Source organism: Canis lupus, chromosome X, assembly GCF_003254725.2.
Source record: "Canis lupus dingo isolate Sandy chromosome X, ASM325472v2, whole genome shotgun sequence".
In the NCBI taxonomy this organism is placed as follows: domain Eukaryota; kingdom Metazoa; phylum Chordata; class Mammalia; order Carnivora; family Canidae; genus Canis; species Canis lupus.
Genome location: NC_064281.1, coordinates 3,630,139 through 3,650,620, shown reverse-complemented (window position 1 = coordinate 3,650,620; position 20,482 = coordinate 3,630,139). Strand labels below are relative to the sequence as shown.

The following is a 20,482-nucleotide window of genomic DNA, read 5'->3' as shown; positions in this document are numbered from 1 at the left end:
AGAACCCAAGATATTCTCAAGACCCATCTTCAGCGGGAGACCTGAGTGACCTCCTGTCATGTATTACAAAAGGAAACAGAAAACAAAACAAGAATGAAACCTGGAATCTGGTCGTTAACAAGCCTGAACTAACTGATGCATCACAAAAAGGTAGCTAATTATTCACAACAAAAAACACATTCAACATAACTTTTTGCAGGGCACCTGAATCGCTGACCCAGTTTACCCAGTGCTGCAAAGGAAATCAGAAAAACCACCCCAAAGAACCGGAATCATCAAGACATTGTTCACTCCGCGCTGTGCAATTTTATTAGACAGCGTAAGAAAGGATAAGATGTTGCATACATGACGGTGCAATTGCTACGCATTAAAATATGCAGGATATGTTGGATGGAAGATGGAAAGCAGGAAAAAAAATTCAAGTCATTATTACAAAACACGGAACAAGAGTGACTTTAAAATATTTGGCTTGAGGACAAGCCTTCTTGAAAATTGCTAGATTTCTCAGCCCAATTATAGCCACGACTCACTATTATTCATACAGACCCTAAAATTATTCACATGATCCCATAAAGGCTGATTTCCCATGAGTCAGATCACAGCTTCTGGACCATGACTATCTGTACAGAGCATAGCATCACGTGGTCGCTCCCCTCCTCGTCCCCCCGTGCCCTGGACACCGAAATCCTCACCTGTTGTTAGTATTTGGGCTGTTTCTCATCTTCCCTGCGATAAAGGTGCTTGTTCTTTGTCACCACTTGTAACGCATTTACATTTAGAAACTTCCATTTTCAAAAACCCGCATCTCTTGGGCCCAAACCCATTGTGTAACAGCACATGGAAGCCCTGCGCTACCTGGAAAATGTATTGATTCACAATTTCCCTGAAGCGTAGGTGAAAACGCATCCCATGGAAAGGTGGAAATAGGGTGAGAGCACTCGTTGGGATTTTGTACATTGATGTTAAAATTGTAGGTACCGGTTCCTAAAAAGCAGGCATCGGATTCCTACGGCACCTTTGTTAGCACACTGGGTCTTATTCAATTTTGGCGGGCGCTGGGGTGGGGGGGAGTGCCATTGGTCCAAGAAAACTATCATCGAGGAGGTCGATAAAAGGATGCAACATGATACATAGGTCTGTCCTATGTAGGAAATGCCCTTTTTTAAAACTACCCCTTGGATAATTTAACAAATAGAGATAAATTTCTAAGTTTATTTTCCTTAACGTCGTAGCTACAGTTTAACTCTTTGAGGTAGTTGGTTAGGACTTGAAAATAGAAATGGACCCCACTGGCTTGCAGGAGGACACCAGCTGCCAGCCCAGGTCATCGCTTCGTAGTATAAAATTCCACAGGGAGGGGAGAAAAAAATAAAAGTACGGTTGCTACACAATCTTTGACGGTATAATTTCGTACAACAATGTAATAATCACATTAAAGTCGTCACCTTTCCGTAGAACCTGGTCCTATAATAAAGGGAACTCAGAGAATTCAATTAGATGTAGAACAGCATTAACCCGAGAACGTTTGATTTTAAATGTGAAGCAATTAAAGAGAAAACAACATTCACTTAATTATTTTCCCCGAAATAAGATTATCTTCCCAAAGCATTTGGCACTTTTCAAAAACATTATTATTTTCCCCTCTCCTTCCTGTATCCAAATATATATTTGGAGAGTGATTCAGGCATAGATGTTCTGGACATTTAACAGTAAGAGATCAGGTCACGTTAAAACTAATAAAAAGGATGTTGGGTGATAATTGCCACCATGTAGATCATGTCCCCAAGCATTTTTCCCTTTGTAGCTACAGGAGGTAAACTGAGCGTCAGCCTGCTGCCCCTAAGTGCTCCTGTCTTCTGAGGTCCATGTGAAAGGAGGAAGAGCCCATTCGTCGCCTGCTTGGATGGCCCACAGTGTGTGGGCCCGGGGTGCAGCTTACATGGTTCCTTCCTACTCCGAAGGGCAGGCTGCCTCCTGGGCTCCCCCCCCACTCCCCACCCCACAGGCTTCAGACCCCCCTGTGCACCCTCTTACAAGACTAGAGAAGCTTAAACCGTCAAGGAGGGATTGCGGACAAGACACTGGAAGCAATTCTTTTCCCAGAAATACTGCAAGTTCTGATCTTAACAGTCGGTCGTGGTGCCCTGGGGACCCGGGGAGATCCTGCTGAGCATGACCCTTGAAGATGACCCCCACCTTCTACATGGGGGTGTTCCTGTCTCAATGAAGATTCTTCTTTCATTTACTTTTCAACATGCACAATGCACCATCCTTTCTAGTGCTTGGAAATTCTATGGATGTGGTCGCACTTGACCTGGACACCGTGGTTTTCCAAACCCCGCCGTGAAGCGTGCGGTTCTCTGTGGCTGTGATTCTTGGTACTCAGTAGCTGAACATCACAGTGAGCCGAGCCCTAAAATAACATTTTAAATCTTTAAAATTACCCTTAGAAAACTGTACGGCATGAAGAGGAGCATCCCCAGAACAGAAAACTTGGGCTTTGAGACGTAGCTCAAATGATGGTACAACCTGAAGAATCCACATCTGTGGAAGATGACATAATAAGAATTCCTCTGTTGCCCAATTCCGTGGATTTTTTTGAGCAGCAAACGTGAAGGAAAGTGGAGAGACTCTAACTATGTTTCATTCCCTAAAAATGAAATCATATGGAAAGGACCTTATGTGGCTGGGATTTGATTATTCAAACATCAAATGGAGCGACGTTATTACTTGCAAGCATTACAACAAACACACCCAGGAGAAGAAATAGATTCTCAACATTTTTTCTCTCCCTCATTCTGTCTCTCTCTCTCTTTTTTTTTTAAAGTAATTAATAGATATGGTACCAATTAATTCACATCCACAACTTAGTCACCATGATGGGGTTGCCCCCAAGGTGAAAATCATCCTGGAGTGCTCCAGTCAGCACTAAATCTTCAATTCTGGGGTTGATGGGAATCAATAAAGCATGTTTCCCTCAGAATTTTCACATTTGCTCCATGCTTGCCTTCCAAATTGCAGATTCCAGATTCCCGGTAGCAAACATGCCCTTGCTGACGACCCTCAGGCAGGCAGTTGCAATATGACTCTAGTCAAACCGTTGACTTTCAAAGTGGATGATGCCCAATCTCTATTCACATTATTTTTGACTTGGGTTATTTTCATGTTTTTCATGATTAAAACTTTTTTCAGTACCCTCTTATCTTCTGGGGCGTGTGTGTATATGTGTGGACCCAATCCCACACCCAACTTTCCCAGATATGTTGGGTACGCATCTCTCTAACTCTACTGCTGCAAATAACTGGTGATCTGGACCCTTCATATTGGGATTTATGGCCCTGAGCAAACCCATCCTCCCAGGAAAAGAACGGTCATCATGTGAAATGCGGTGCTTGTTGGAGAATGAAGTGTCAGGGTGTTCAATTTCTCCTGCCCAACGTCCTGTCTGCAGAACGAAACTGAGATCGACAGTGCATTCCTTTGTGTTTAGTGCAGAGTAGGATACTTAATAAATAACAAACCCAACAACAGCTTGTACAATAGCGCTATTCTGCTTAACAAAAATAATCCTCCTTTAGATAAATGACTTCATTGTTTAGGCCCAAATGTAACTATGGGAGACATTCCTTCTATTCTCAGCTCTGGATTTATTTAAGAATGAAATGGGAGGAAGGAATGCATAAATATGGGGTGGAAAATCCCATTACAGTAAAGTGGAGATAAACATTTTTAAATTGAATTCTTTGCGTCGTCTTTCCCCTTTTAGATTCCTGCAGAAAAGCTGCAATGTTATTTGCAGTTTCGTTACTCTTTCTATAGACTTGAAATCAAAACTTTTCCTAAATAGTGCCAAGCAGAGAGTTTAAAAGTTAAAGAAGAAAATCAAACTGGTTGAAGCTTGTCTTAATGCCCAGACCAAATCAACACCGACTTAATGGCCAGACCAAATTGGTTCTTCAATTTCAAGTTCTACCTAAACAAATTGGGTGTCCTTTCCATTCATATGACTGCAGACCTATTAGGACAGCCAATCCACTTCCCAAAACAAACAAAACAAAACAAAAAAACCTTAATTTCAATTTTATGTTCCCTCTGACTTACCCAGAAACAGAATCAACTGTCTTTGGTTTCAGGTTTTCTTAGATAAATCCACAGTATCTTTCAAGGTAATATTTCTTCACGCAGCATATGGATTTGTTTGCACAAAAACATGAGTCGCTCAACGCAGAGCTTAGCAGGAAGACTCTTTGGGCATGAGATGGGGATATAAGACAAAACTGTTTTTTTTTTTTTTTTCTTGCTCATTTTCCAAATGAAAAAAAATCCCAAGGGAGAAGACAGTCTTCCAAGTGGTTATGTTAAGTAATGTATTTATTTATCTCGACAGGAAAAGGTCCCAGGAAAATTCAAAAGGCAATGCGGCCAACTCTGGTGAGATTTGCCAATATTAAAATGAAGCTGGGTTTCCAGAGGCTCTTCGGGCTTCATGAGGCCATATTTCTAAGCTAGAATCTCTTAGCTAAGTGCTTATATTTGCATTATCTTAAAACAGGTAGTAGTCACCCAGATTCTCAGGGCAGGTACACCCAGCTCCCAACCAACACTGCAAAATTCTAGTTGGTAACAACTAAAACCTACCTTCACGCATTGGAGGGCGTGTCTCAAACTGAAAGTGTCCCAACTTCAAGGAAGTGCAACCTACAAAGAGGGAGCGATTTTACAACCAGGAGGAGCACTTTGTTTCTAGATGCATCTGGGAGCCAACATTTGGGAAATGCGTGAAAGTGTGTGGTGATGGATCCTTCCCGTGAAAACGTGCTGCTATGTAAAGTGTATCCACACCCTGAAATAAACGTGAACACCGCTATCAGCCACCTACAAACGCAAGCAACTTGCCACCAAAACTCATTAGCTTTATTACAACCCAAACATAATTTACTGTGTCTACAGTGTGGTGGGAACAGCCGGGTATCTTCTAGCAATTTTTATTTTATTTTATATTATTTTATTCATTTTATTTTATTTTTATTTTATTTATTTTATTTTATTTTTTTATTTATTTAATTTTATTTTTTATTTATTTTATTTTTTATTTTATTTTATTTTATTTATTTAATTTTTTAATTTTATTTATTATTTATTTATTTATTTATTTATTTATTTATTTTTTAAAGATTTTATTTATTCATGAGAGACACAGGGAGAAAGGCAGAGATACAGGCAGAGGGAGAAGCAGGCTCCATGCAGGGAGTGTGATGTGGAACTCGATCCCAGGACCCCAGGATCATGCCCTGGGCCAAAGGCAGATGCTCAACCATTGAGCCACCCAGGGATCCCTTATTTTTTATTTTATTTTATTTTATTTTATTTTATTTTATTTTATTTATTATTTTATTTTTTTATTTATTTTTGCCCAGAGTATCTTCACTCATAGATCTCTGCTTTTCATCCCCAGTAAAACTGGTAGCCGTGCCCCATGAATCACAGTTAAATGGGAACACATTTAAAGAAATAACAAGCTGGCCATTAAAACCAGAAGAGAGAACTTGGATGTCCCTGATTTACCTTCCCAGAAATATCCCCAGATGAAAAACCGAGAGCTTTGCACAGATTTGAAAAAAAAAAAAAAAAGCATCATTTTCCTAAGTGTTTTTAATCATCAGACTTGACCAACAAAACATTTCGACTGCCGTTCTAAGAAACTAAACAGGAATGACCTTGTAGGACTAAAGCTTTTCAATCTGCATAACAGCTTGTGCTCCCGGTGAAAGCTTCCTGCCTCTTAACCTCCCCATCGCTGAATATAAGAAATCAGATTTAGCACATTCCTATAGTTAAGTTCATAAATTGTTTCCTGTCTTTTTTTTTCTCCTCATAAAATAAAATATTCATCCGTCGCAAACGTTCAAATCCAATCACTATATTACTTTTACTGAAATGTCTACTTCAATAAGAGAAAGCGGGAGATATTATAAGAACTAAATCTTATAAAAGGTTTTACTAAAACCGGCTGAAGTTTTGTGTCACGATTATTAATCCCTTTAAAGTGTGAGATAAATGTTGAAATCCCTCTTCCTCCACAAAACAAGATTCCATAATCTCACGGGGGGGTTGGGGGAGAAAAAAGTGCTTTTAATTTTATATCCTTTAATTATCGTTTAGTAGATCACTGGCTTATGATTTAAAAATAAAAGTCTGCCAAAAATAAAAATATAAAAAAATAAAAGTTTGCCAGTCTGTGCTTTAGGTGCACAGATGTACAATAGTCTCTCGATGATGCCAGTTGAGTCAGTGTCCACTGTAATTGTGCCTGATTCATCCCCACGAGGGAGATGCAGGTCAGCTTCCTCAGATTCCCCAGTTGGATCACTGGGCTACTGGGCCTTTGCTGGAATCCAGAATACCCAAGGGAGCTTCTTTGTGCCAAAAACATTTATTGTGTGCATCTTGTTCATTCTCCCTTTTGCTGAAATACAAAATTTCGACAGCAACTTCGTAAAAGATCTTTAAAGATGATAAGGGAACTGAATAAATAAAATCTATAAATTATAGGGTTATTATTGACTACGCTGAACTATTCTCTTCTGACCATCCAGCCCCCATCATCCCCCTTTCCAAATCCTAAACAACCTGACCCCATCTCCTCTGGGGAAGGGCGACTCAGGGCGGGGGAAGTAATCAATCACCAATGGCATTTAACCAACTTTGCATTTTTGTTTGAATTTGCATTTGCACCTGGGGGTTGGAGGAGGTTTCCTTCTGAGGAGTCTTTAAGAGGTGAGCATGGTGAAATTTTACATATGAAAACTTGATTTAGAAAAAAAAAAGAAGAAAGAAAGAAAACTTGACTTAGCAGAAACAAGCATGGTTGCTTTTGGGAATTCGTCTATGTTGGGGTTCCTGGGGGACTTGGTTGGTTAAGCGACCGGCTCTGGGTTTGGCTCAGTTCCTGATCTCATGGTGGGGAGATCGAGCCATACTTTTGAGGGTAGGCCTATCGTACGTTCATAATGGAAATCCTATAGCATCAGGCTCCCCTTCTGTGCATCTTCCTATTTCCACATTCTGGGACTTCACATTGATAAAGGATATCAGCGAGGATCCAAGTATTTCCCCACGGAAGTCAACACCTGCTGCAAATCGGGACTTACCTGACCTAGAAACCCAGCAGTTAAATATGTTTGTGGCCGCTACTAGGCTTCACATATATGTTTTCGGTGACATAAACGCATCTCTTGAGGACCATGCCTTGTACCATTTTTTGTGCGCGTTAAAGTGTCCTGCACTATTGTGAGCCCGTATATATTACTAAATTCATATTTACTTGCTTTTCTGAGAGGCTATGGATGCTTTATGAAGAAGTGTAAGGTCTTATAATTTTCCTTTCATATATATAGTGTCTAGTAGCAGCTTGTTTCAGCCTATTGTTCATCATCACCCCAGCCCGAGAGACTCTTAAAACCTATTTTCCTAATCCCCCTCCCTGTGTTTTATATAAAATATATACTAGATATATAGTATATGTTAGATATACTCTAAATCTGCTGATGGACTAAGTATATACAGTTGACCTCCGAATAACAGGGTTTGAACTGTGCAGATCCACTTATATGTGGATTTTTTTTTCCAATCCATACGGTGCTACGTACCATGAATATATTTTCTGTTCTCTTTTATTTTTTGGGGGGGGAGTTTACCTTTTTTAAAGATTTATTTATTTGAGAGAGAGAGAGGAGCATGTGAGTTGAGGGAGGGGCAGAGGGAGACAATCTTCCAGCAGGCTCCCCACTGAGCGCGGAGCCCAATGCTTTATTAGTTACTTCCATCAGAAACATGCTTCCTGGACTTTCAAAGCCTTGCCTTCCTCATCTGTGTTATGGAGAGATTGAATATCCTCTTCCTCTACTTGTCAAAAAAAATATTCAGTGAGATAATATATCTGGAAAAGTCTATCCCATTCCCTGACAGGCCTCTGCTTCCCTGGCTGTGCATAAAAATCAGCTGTTAGAGCTGCATTCTGATGAGCATCCTTCCAGAGTGGCTGGAACGTTTATGTTGTAGGACTGGCTGATGCTGATGAGGCCTTAAAAGAAATGGATGCTGATCCTTGAAAACACAAAGGCAGCCTCACTGCATAATTGTGCTGTTTTTCCTGGAAATTGAGGACAAACTTGTAACCAAATATCAACACACGTTGGCCTTCCTGGTCTGGTCACTTCTCTACTGTCCAATGCACCCAGGCCCATGGGTGCTCAGTGTCTGCTGAGCCAGATTCCGCGATGGGTTTTACTCCTTGGTACTGCTGTGTCCACTTCCAGGAACTAGGTAAGCATCTGAGATTTTACTCATTTTGGAAGCTATCAAGCCAGCCAGCCGGACCTTCACGGATGCTTGCAGAAGACACGAAACCCTTGGGTCAGAGACACAGCATTATTACTCACAGCACAGCAAGCACCACGATTGCCCCCCGCTTCTGCACTCCAAGTCCCAAAGGGGCGAGGCCGAGAGGCCCACGTGGATGCCGCGCAAGTATCCTGAGGTCACGGAAGTCAACTACGTTATAATGGGCATTATGGGCACATAATAGTGAGCACACAAACCCATGCTCTGCTCTGTAAAAAGCCACTAGCCATCTTTCCAGGCTGTTGACTAGGCAATTCTTCTCGAAGAGATAGCGCAAAACACAGGAAGAGCCAATACCTCTCTTGCAAGTCACACAGGACATGAGAGACGACGAAGAGCGTCTCCTATCATATATCACTTATGTAACTGCTACGTTTACGATGAATGCAAAGCACTCTATGGATTTGTAAAGGGGGGGGGGGCATGTAAGCCAAGAAAATCAATATCCCGCCTGCTTTGTTACAGCTGTCAGTGACTCCAGCTCTGATGAGCGTCTTGAGCAGCAGCTCAATGTAATTGAGCTCCCAATTCCAGCAACTTCTCCATCACTTAATGCTTCACCCCCACATGGAAGATGCGGGGACTTGAGCTTCCCAGTGCTACGAATGCACGGAACCAGATTAGAAGGGAGGGAAAAAGCCAGACATTCATCCAGAGATTCATATTTTTCTAACACCGGTGTAAGAGTGGGAGTGGGAGTCATCACCGTTCTAATGCACTCGTCCTTCGCAAATGGACGGGTCTTGACCTCTTCTCGGAGAGACACGGGGATCAGAAATCGGGCTCAGAAGAGTGATATTTGTAGATTAACTACCTTCTTTGCAACTCTCCTGTATGTAAATCATTGGATATTGTTAATTTCATTGTTACACAATTGATGCCAGGTTAAATATTTCCATGGGATCTATGTAAGATTGGGTTAACAAATGGTATTTAAAGTGTTATTATCTACTGACACGAGACCCAACTAGATCTGGAAGTGGAAAACAGTTTAAGGGGAAAATCAATTCACTTGCGATTCTGCTGTTTGCTTTCTTTTTTCTCTTCTTCCCGATGCTCCTCAGCCTGTCTGTCTCTCCTCCTCCTCCTTCTCTCTTTCTCTACTTCAGCACTAATAGTAGATTTTAAATATCTAGACTGCTAAAATGAAGAAAAACCTAATATTGGAAATAAAGTAAGAGAGAAAACATGGTGGAGAGCTGGCAACTTCAAAAGATGCCTAGCGGGAAGTCTGTTTCTCAAGGAATGTTCTAGCAAACTTATTTAGCGTCTCAGCCAATGTGGGGTGTTTGACTTCCATGAGAAATGAAAGTGTGTGTTATTAATTAAGAAAAAGGTGGCTTGAAGGAAGCCAGATGGTTGAGGGATGAGCCTTTGGAGGGAAGACAGCCCTGCTACGCTGACAAGGCAGGTGTGGTACAGATGGATGAACCCCAGGAAGACCCAGTTTCCACAGTCCGGCAAAGACTGCAGTGAAGTGTTTGTGTTTCCACCACTCTGATTTCCAGCGCCAACCCAGAGATTAGCTAAAATCTTGGAGGTTGCAAGTGGCTGTCTGGCTTTTGTGCACCTTTCTGTTCACACAGAGCAGAAAGATTAGAGAAATCCCTCTGGGAGACCACTCTGCATGGTTAGAAGTGCTCTTCCTTTTTTTTTTTTTTTTTTTTTTTTTTAGAAGTGCTCTTCCAACGCCCGGGCAAGCAGCCCGGTGGAGAAGACCAGGACGCGTCGGTGCTCCAGGGGCCTGGACTCAACCAAGGGGAGGCTCTCATGGTGCTCCAGGGGCCTGGACTCAACCAAGGGGAGGCTCTCATGGTGCTCCAGGGGCCTGGACTCAACCAAGGGGAGGCTCTCATGGAAGGGTTCTAGCCCAGCTAGAACCAAGGGGAGGCTCTCATGGAAGGGGTGGGGTGTCCAACTAGACATGAGAATGGGTTTGAGGGTGGCTGGGGTCTCAGGCTGTCCGGGGCTTCTCCATGGAACAGTGGGCACAGCCTGCAGCCCAGTGAAACAAATGCCTGTGGGGTCCTTGGACAAAAGGGGAGAATTGCTGACGTAAGTGAGCCCTGCCTCCTGCGGCCCAGTCCTTTCCAGAGAGGGAAAAAAAAAAAGTGTGTGCAAACCCGTGTGTCTGTGTGTGTGTGAGAGAGAGAGAGAGAAAGGGAGGAGGGAGACATTTTTATTCCTTAGGATTATGAAACACATTTTGAATGCGAATTTAAGAATAGGATCTATAAATAATTTTTATTTTCTTTAAATTGGCCAACTTGGAATAAACGTTCCTTTGCAGTCTCGTAACCCATCTGCTAGATGCTCCCGTTAAAGACTATTGATCCCTGATTGCTATCAAAGAGGGCTTGTTTACCATCACTGTCAGGGATCTCTGGACAGAATAACTTACTTATGCTAGTTATGTGCACAGGTGACTTGGCGGCGCAGTGGGCATAGGGATCGTGTTCACCCGGCGCTTCACGTTTTCACGCTGATAATCAAAACCGTGTTACTTCATTTCATTCTAGAGGGCTAGGGATTTTATGAGTGGATTAGGTGACATTTGCAAATGATTTCACGATGGTCTCCCCAAGGTGGGAATCTCAACACCCACGGATGACACGGTGTCGGGAGGAAGACACGGTGACAGCCACCCTTCCCAGGAAATGTTGATGAATGTTTTCAGAGTAATCAGCCCAATTTATGAGAAGAAAGTAGACCAGAGAAAATGAAGCAAAATTCAACTTCTTTTTTTGTGAAAAGTAATGAGCATTTTTATTTATTCTTTTAAGATTTTATTTATTTTAGAGAGAGAGCATGTGCATGAGCAGGGGAGATGTGCAGAGGAAGAAGGCAAGAATCTGAAGCAGACTCTGCTGAGAATGGAACCGATATGGGGCTCAATCTCACAGCCTTCAGATTGCAACCTGACCTGAAACCAAGAGTCCGATGCTTAACCGACTGAGCCACCCAGGTGCCCACTAATGAGCATTTTTATTTTTTAAAAATTTTAAAAAGATTTTATTTATTTGTTCACAAGAGACACGGGGGTGGGGGGCAGAGACACAGGCAGCGGGAGAAGCAGGCTCCATGCGGGGAGCCTGATGTGGGGCTCGATCCCGGGTCTCCAGGATCACGCCCTGGGCCGAAGGCAGCACTAAACTGGTGAGCCACCCGGGCTGCCCTTAATGAGCATTTTAAAACTGGCATTAGGGCGCTTACAGTCCAGTGAACAGGGTGTGTGCACATGCACACACATGCACTCACACACACACTCTGTCTAAATGCTAGTAGAAGTAGTGGATTTATTGCTTTGAGAACATGGGAGGTGGAATAGTGAATTTTTCCGATGGAGGATTGGGGCAGGGGAGTGGGTTGGTTATATGAAGAAATTAGAAGCCCTTTGGAATTAGGTGACATTTGCGAGCGTCTCTCACCCTGGTTAGCACAGAGCTGACCAGGTGGAGGGTGGATTCCCTAATGACCCCTTCATTTGGTGCACTGTGAGAAGGCTGTCGAGGAGAATTCTGAGCCAGGGTGCAGGAAATCTATTTTGCTTGATGCAGGAATTACAGATTTCATTGTCAACGTCTGCCTTTCCTCTAATTTGATAACTTTTGGCAGGATTTATGAGCAGATGATGTACTTCTGGTTCATTCATCTACGGTGTGTCGGAGAGAGCCAAGCAACCATTCTGAAAACTAAAATATGCAGGATATTGGTTCAACTTGTTCAGTGTTCTTTTATGATCCTCCGTGCTACAGCTGGCTTACTGCCATCACTATGCATATCTGCCCAGGCAGACATAAATGCGCACGTATGTGTTTGCGTGCTATTATTACCATTATTTGTTACGCCACTGCAAATTACTCCAGATCTAGAGGCTGAAACTCATATGGCTTATCTCACAGCTTCTGGGCATCAGCAGTTGGACTGTGGCTTAGCTGGGTGCTGTGCTCTAGGACATTCCTGGGCTGCAACGCCAGTGTCATCTGGGCAGGGGCTGCGGTCTCATCAGAAAACTCGAGTGGGGAAGAATCCACTTGTCAGATCACATAGTAGTTGGGATTCAGTACCTCACTGGCAAGTGGACTGAGGATTTCACTTCTTCATTGGCTGTGCCCAAAAGGCACCAGTGGTTTTTTTTGACATGGATATGTGGCACGTGTAGTTTTGGTCACAGAAACTTGGAAAATACAATTATTTTCTATATATCCTTGGACATAGATACCAGGAAAACACCACCATATTACTACTCTACCAAGGCCCTATAACAGAGTTTGATCCCCATTCAAAACAAATCCATTGGTCCTAGTACATATCCTCCCACTGCTCTGGTCTCCCAGGTACACATATACACACACATGCACATAGCTGCACACACACATCTCTGTGTATGTGTCACGTGCCAAACATATTTCCGACACTTAACTTCACTTGTTGATGATGATGCAAAGCTAAGTCGTTATCTTTAAAAAGAGATTCCAAAATGAACCTTTAGTTCAAAAGGATAAAAGACAGCATTCGTCCTAATAATTTATTTGCCAACTACACTTTATTTTTTCAGTTTTTAAAGTCTTTATTGAAATTTCAGTTAGTTAACATACCATGTAATATGAGTTTCAGGTGTACAGTTTAATGATTCAGCACTTCCATACATCAGCCGGTGCTCATCACAGGTGCACTCCTTCATGACCATCACCTGCTTCCCCCACCTGCCCACTGACCTCCCGTCTGGTGACCATCCACGTGTTCTCTGGATTTAAGAGCCTGTTCTGGTTTGTCTCTCTCCTTTTCCCTATGCCAACTGCATTTTGTTAAGACTCAAAAAATTGCAAACCATGTGGCATTCTCCAGAGATGTTCTACTTCTCTACTGGCATGGGTGACACACGTTCATTAGCAAGACAGAGGGCGTCTGCTCTCGCGTCAGTACACAAAGTACATTATGTTACCCCTAACACGAAACATCCTTTTTTGTGCCTCCCAACGCTAAATTTCTTTCTTTTCAAAGACAGATTCTCTGAAGTATAAAGTATGAAAGTAGGAAGAGAGGGAGTGTACATACACAGAACAAAGATACAGAGGCAGAATCAGGCATGAATCAACCATGGTGGGAGTATAAGTAACTACCTGTTATATAAAATATACGTATATAGAGAAAGTCATATACATATGTACATGTAGTTATGTCAATACAGCTCCAATATATAGAATAATATCTACTAATATATAATGATGAAATGATGCATATATTAAATATAAATATAATTGTAACACATTATATAATTGTATAACATTATTTTAATATTTTATATACAAATATATAAATACATATTTAATGTCATATACTTAATATAATACGTTTTATATATATGAGTATCTATTGCTTTTTTTTTTTTAAAGATTTTATTTATTTATTCATGAGAGACACGGAGAGAGAGGCAGAGACACAGGCAGAGGGAGAAGCAGGCTCCATGCTGGGAACCTGATGCGGGATTCGATTCCAGAACTCCAGGATCACGCCCTGGGCTGAAGGCAGACGCTCAACCACTGAGCCACACAGGCATCCCTATTGAATATAATTGTATTATATTATATTATACATACAATACATTCTATATTTTCTATAACATATAACTATAATATATAATGAATATTTTAAATACTTATACATTATATAAATAAAATATACATATATTTCATATATTTAAATATATTTAATTAATTGTATATTAAATATAAATAAAATATACAATGATTTTATATAATAATATAGAGAAATGTAGAAGTATATATTATACCTGAGATAATACATACAATATAATATATATTATACATAATTATATTTATAATATAAATATAAGCAGTTATAAATGTATAACTCTACATACATACAACTTTATATATTCATAATGATATATTGTATTTTATGAATATATATTTATATATAAAATAAAGACGGGTTATATGTAATATATGTCATATTGTTTGTAACCCTGTATATATGTTATATACAACTCTATATAATATATGACTTTATATAATTTTTAAAGCTATATATTATATAAATAGATAAATAATATAAATTATATATGTAATTTATATAACCCTGTATATAATGTATTGTCCATCTCTATCTTGTGTATACATTTTATATATGACATATATATGTATATATATATTTATCTATAATTCCATGTAACCAGGAGAGTGGAAGTTTTATGCATATTTTTCACAATTTTCAAGTGTAGTGTGTGTTCTTACTTGTCAAAGGGACATGGACATTGAGAAAGATGTTCATAAAAAGTCTCAGGCAATAGCAGTTGAGAAAGTTGCTGCAAATGTCATTTAAAAATGAACTCCAGCTATTTGGGATTCAGTGTTCTTGGTTTTCACACAAAAGCAATAGTTAATGGCTTTCTCATCCACAGTGAATGCTGTGAAACTCGGGGGCTGGAATATTTTCTAAAAATCAGAGCCATTCAAAAGTCATTTAGGCTAATCATGCCCAGTGATGAAATAATAACCAGGGAAAGGATTTAAAATAATCAGATGGAAAGTCAGCACAGAGCCTATCTCCGTATCGTGGATGCATGTTACATAATTAATGGTGTTTTATGGATTTGAAATAACACAAGGACAAAAGATTAGGAAATACTGGAAGTGGACCCTCGTCTGTGAAGATTTCATTATTCCCATTTCTCAGATGCAAGCATTGCATTAGGGGCATGTACAGCCTTCTTACTGGAAAATATAAACTTTAATATCTTTCCCTAAAGCTTTCTAAGTCTCATAAAACACTTTACCTACAAAACCGATGGGGATAGATAAGACAATCGCTTGTGTCTCTTGCAAGTAAGTGTCTCTAGACGTGGAGGGAAAGGTATGTACCTTCCGCTAGTGTCACAGAACTTCTTTTAAGTGATTGACGTGAATTTGAAATTCATTATAATTTACCTTACACTGGTCCCAAGTTTAATTTGTATCATTGATAGGACAGGTTTATTTATCAGAGGACATGATAAGAATGGAATTCGTAAAACATCAAGAGTAAGTATTTTTAAGGTTCCCAGCATTGTTTCCCTTTATTCAATCGATGTCGTTAATCATTTTACAACCTAGTCATTAAATCCAATTTGGGAATACTACTACTTGAGTGCTTTGTAATAAATTAAGTACAATATGAAATCCAGCTATGCTTATTATATGTAACATATATGTCTGAATCTCTATCCACCTATTGTATATCTATCAATCTGTCGATGATCAATCGATTGATCATATGAAAATTATTTCATATCCTATCTTTCCTCAAACTTCTTAAAATTTATGGTCTGATGTGGTCCCATATAATTATGACCACCTAAAGCCATTTACCATCATAACGTTGCAGAGGTTTTTTTTTTTTTCCCCAAGACTGTGACGACAATGGTAAATGAATGTAAAAAAATATAATAAATAAATAGGTATGTAAAAAAATAAAATAGGACAGTTGTATTGATGAGAAATGCCATGGACTAAAAATATCTCAGAATTAGCTAGTTACGGACAAAAACCATGTCTTATTTTTCCATCCTTAGTATTTTAAAGAGTTCTTGGAATAAGCAGCAATTGTCAGGTTCGTGTCCATTAGATACCGGAATGAGGATAGCATTCAGCTCACTCAGTGTCGGTTCCTCCAAAGACGTGTCCCTCTGCTTAAGCTAACACTTTCTCTCCTTTTTACACCACAATTTCAAGTATCCCATGCATGGGGGTTGCCATCAGATTTATTGACCCAACTCTCAGCTTCCTATTCCTATCAAATCTCAATCTTCCGATGATCCGAGTTCTGTGTGCCCATCTCATCGACCTGATCTGTCAGCACCTCAAAGTCAAGTCTTCGTATTTCTCCCCATTCAACTTCTTTTGGTTCTGCATGTTTTCATTTATCTTCGCTTTTCCATCTTGCAACATCAGGGCAATCTTGTAGACTCTTCGTGTTCTAAGGTCCCATCCCGCTGTTAACCAATTCCCATGATTTCAAGTCTTGTAATGATTATTTATTCCACCCATTTCTTGTTTTTAGCCTTTACCGTCGCCACCTTAGTTTATGAATGCTGCAATGGATTACCAACGGTACTCCCCTGTTCTGGAATGTTCCTGCGATAAGCCGTCCCTAAAACGAAGCTATACCCTAAAATGCTTCTGTGTAAACTTCCTAAAAGTGAATCCATGCCTCTTGTGTGCTAAAGCCAGCCACGATTCCAGTGAATGGGTGTCCATGACCATCCATAACTTGGTCTGATCCATGTCTCCTTCTTCTTCTTCATGGATGCTATGAACCTACCATAAACTCACCACCATTAATATGTTCATGGTTTAATTTGAGGGCTTCTTAAAAAAGAAGACTCACTTAGCAAAATGTCCAAAAAAATTCAGGTCCATAGAGCTAACTCAAGATCTACTAAATCTGGATCCGTGGGGTTGAGTTCCAAGAGTGTGGAACAGCTAACAGGGTGGTCCTTCGGCACGTTCAGAACCTCTGTCTACTCCATGTCCATTTCTCTCTTCCAGGCTTTCTTCACTCGGAATGATCTCCCACCTCTGCTCTCCAATTCCCAGTAAAAAAAACCTTCTTTATGTATGAGAGATTTTCTCATCTTCCCTTCAGGAAGCAGGCTATGCTTCTCCTATGCTCCTAAGATGGCATATACCATATATCACCTTGGATTTTACTGATTTAACACCCTCTTAGATTTTCAGCATCTTGTATATCATACATATTTATATCTCCAATACTGTGTGGCAGTTAATCAAATAGCATATATTACTATTACACTAATAATTATTATTCTACTTAATCATATTTCTGTTTTTGTTTTTTTTTTAATCCTTGTAAGTAGCTGAGGCATGACTTAGTATTGCCCAATACTGGGTTAGCCAAGACTGCATTTAGGGTTCACTGTGTCCTCTCACTGTCTCTCTCTCTCTCTCTCTCTGTTTTTCCGGACATCATTTATGACATCCACCCTTCCAAGAGTTTCAGAAAATAATCTCCCTTGTTCCCATAATTTTGTCCCCCTCTAACTCATTCTCCATATTGCCCCATCGGGATTGTCCTAAAATGTAAATCTGATTATTTCTCCCCTACTAGGGCTTACACTACATTATCGGTTATGAGATAAACTCCACTTGTTCTCCATGGCCTTCAAGATCCTCCATAAACAGGTCTCAGAACGCTTCTTCACCCTCTTGTCTTATCTCCTTTCTTTGCGCACCCCGTGCCTTGCTCACACCACACCCTCCAAGCTTCAAATCCCACATGTACGTAGTTGATGCTGCACATTATCCACGGTGTTTCCAGAGCTTTTTCTCCCTCAACTTCTGCACCTGATCAACGACTACTTACTTCTCTTTCAAAGAAAGACCCTTCCTTCAGCATTTCCACCTCTATGGATCCCTAAGAACTCATGAATCACAGGATTTTCCCCACACCCTCTTGTAATCATTTCTTTTTCTTACACTGTTGGCTACCTTACCCACTAGACCGTATGCTTCTTCAAAAATAAAGGGCTGTGACTTACAAATGCATATTCCGTGCTTAGGACCATGCCCATGCTCAACAAATACTTGAATTTATTTATTTATTTATTTATTTATTTATTTATTTATTTATTTTAATACTTGAATTTATAAATCAATCAATTAATTAATATATTCTTGGCAAAGTCAATGACTTTTTGGCCTCCTATAAAGTATTATGTTCAAGTGGAAACTCTTTTCTAACCTCTGCCTTGCCAGATACATGTGTCTACGTTTATATTTTTTGTATTGATATCGACCTAGGTCATTGATTTAGGGAAAAGGGTGTATTTATCAGCAATACTATTATGTTACTGGATCTTACATATCTATCCGATTAAATATCTATTTGTATAAAACACATGTTTCTTCTATTATTGGATACATATCTTATATATATGCAGACATAGGTATTTGTATACAAGGTATTGGTAAAAGGTGTTTTCATGCATAGTATCTCACTTAATCATCCTGAAAAACCCACAAAAGAGCTATTTTAAGTCACTGCTTAGCAGATGTAATCTCCCAGATTCACAGAATACGACAGACTTTCCAGCAAGTCAAAGCTAGCAAGGGTGGACACTTGATATGAAAGTAGATCCCCCGACTCAGTACGCCTCACCTTCCCCTTTAGTGGCCACATCCCCCATGAGCTCCTCTCTCAAAACTTGTGCGGAGTCCCTAATTAGGCCAACACAGCAAACACTTACGGCAGGTTGGATGCCTAAGTTTGCCATCCAAGTCGTCTGGGTAGCGGCCATCATCTTTTGCCTTCAACAAATACATTCGTAGGCCTGTGAAATAATTTTAAGAAAAGCAAGCACTACTTTAGAGCATCTTGCATGTTGAGTCCTGTGTTAGCTCATCACAATGATACAATGAGGCAGTGATGACGTCCATCCACCCCATTTTACAGATGCAGAGACCAGACATTTAAACTACACACCTAAGGTCATGTGGAATTTGACCCCGAGCAACGTGGTTTGGGAATCTGTGCTCATATCGCGCCACACTGTGCGGGGCTTTATCGGTTTAGTGACTTATCAGTTAGGGACTCCAGACATTGCCCATTCAGAGCCAACTCCCTCCAACTCCCATGATAAATACTGGGCCACAGCACCACCCTGGAAGTTGGCCGGGGAAAGATAAACTCCTGGACCCTGCAAGTGAAGATGAGTTATTTAAAAATAACTGGCCAAATCCTAGCAACATCTCCACCCTTTTATTCATGAAACAACAACAACAACAACAAAAATACTGTCTCGGAAAAGAACGCGACCAAACAAAAGGTATCGGCCCATCACCTGGGCGTAAAGGAGGCTCTGTCCTTTACAGACCTTCACTGTCCTTTTGCTGCCAAGAATTTTGGCTTGCCAGAGAGAGGCACGATGACACCCCGAACCGGAACGCATCTGTCAGCCTGGCCATCGGGAAGGGCTGTACCCGCCGGTGCTCTTGCCCTGCGCACCCTCCAAGAGTTAAGGATGTTTGCAAATACTGTAGCGCGTCTGCCGGGGAGGGTCCTGCCCGAGAGCAGCCTGCGCCGCTCCCGAGCCCCGGTGGCCCAGTGTGACGCGCTCACCTGTTCCGCCACCCCGGCCCCGGGAGGGGACCTCGGTTACAGCTGGTTTGCACTGGGATTAGCTGCTCTTTGCATTCGCTTGTAGCTGTGGATGTGGTTTCTGTAGTGATGGGACCCAGTGCGGAGATCTATTGGCTGCTGGCTTTGTAAATTCCATTCAGTTTGGTCCAATAGCAGAGGGGGACCGGGGAGACATCGGGAGCTCTCTCTTCAATCTCCCCTTTTCCTTGCAGACCCGTCTCTGTCTCTCAGCACAGAGCTCTTATTCAGACCTCGGTCTGCCCTCCCTGCTCGGACTGTGTTGCTTGTTCTTCCCGACTCTTCGGGGGCAGACACGACGAATTTCCTCCACAAGGACCAGCCGGTGGTCCCCACATTCCTTTGGATGAGCAGATCTGCTTGGGATTCGAGAGAAAGCAAGCACAGGCTCCTGGACCACACAGCCTCCCGAATCCTACCCTCACTCAGGCTTCCCTAGAAAAATCTGGATGTGTGCAAAAGAACACTTGGAGCCACTGCAGCTTTGCCACGACTAAGGTAGGTGCCTTTTTCAGATGTGTCTCTGGGTTCCGGATTTCTCTTTTTACAGCCTTTTCGGCCCCGGGACTCGCGTGTGCTCCCCGGCAAAAGACAACGAGCCTCACCAAAAGCGTTGGGGGCTTCGCTCCATCTGGCCTTTTTATTTCATTTTATTTTGCAAATCCGGACAGGACTTTCTCCCATCTGCCGCTCCATGTCTTAGGTGTGGGTGGGAGCGTGGACATGTATGTGCGGCGTGTCCTGTGCCAGCTTCATGCACATCTCCACAGAAGCATTTGATTTTTGTTTTTTGTTTGTTTGGTTGTGTTTTTTTTTTTTTTTTTTTTTTTTTGCCCCTTCGGACTTAAAAAAAAAAAAGAAAAAAAGAAAGAAAAGAAAATCGAGACCACCGTGGTTTGCA

The 20,482-nt window shown here is 41.1% G+C and overlaps 1 protein-coding gene and 1 long non-coding RNA gene across 5 annotated transcripts in view; one reads left to right on the top strand and one right to left on the bottom strand.

The window, feature by feature from the left end:
* The first annotated feature begins 11,223 nt into the window (after positions 1 to 11,223).
* The window catches only part of NLGN4X (neuroligin 4 X-linked), a 306,762-nt gene continuing 297,503 nt past the window's right edge, over positions 11,224 to 20,482 (top strand). For 2 of the 4 annotated variants that reach the window (XM_025435839.3, XM_025435843.3), the window contains exons 1-2: positions 11,224 to 11,368; positions 19,776 to 20,079. The gene's annotated coding sequence lies outside the window, so the exon portion shown is untranslated. Of the gene's footprint in view, positions 11,369 to 19,775; positions 20,080 to 20,482 lie in introns of those variants that run through there. The other 2 variants (XM_035711464.2, XM_025435889.3) reach the window with 2 other exon arrangements.
* On the bottom strand, positions 12,978 to 20,023 carry LOC112652402 (uncharacterized). The gene is made up of 3 exons (XR_003131420.3): positions 19,543 to 20,023; positions 18,671 to 18,754; positions 12,978 to 13,965 (listed from the first exon to the last, which is right to left on the bottom strand). It is a non-coding gene; the product is annotated as an uncharacterized LOC112652402 (long non-coding RNA).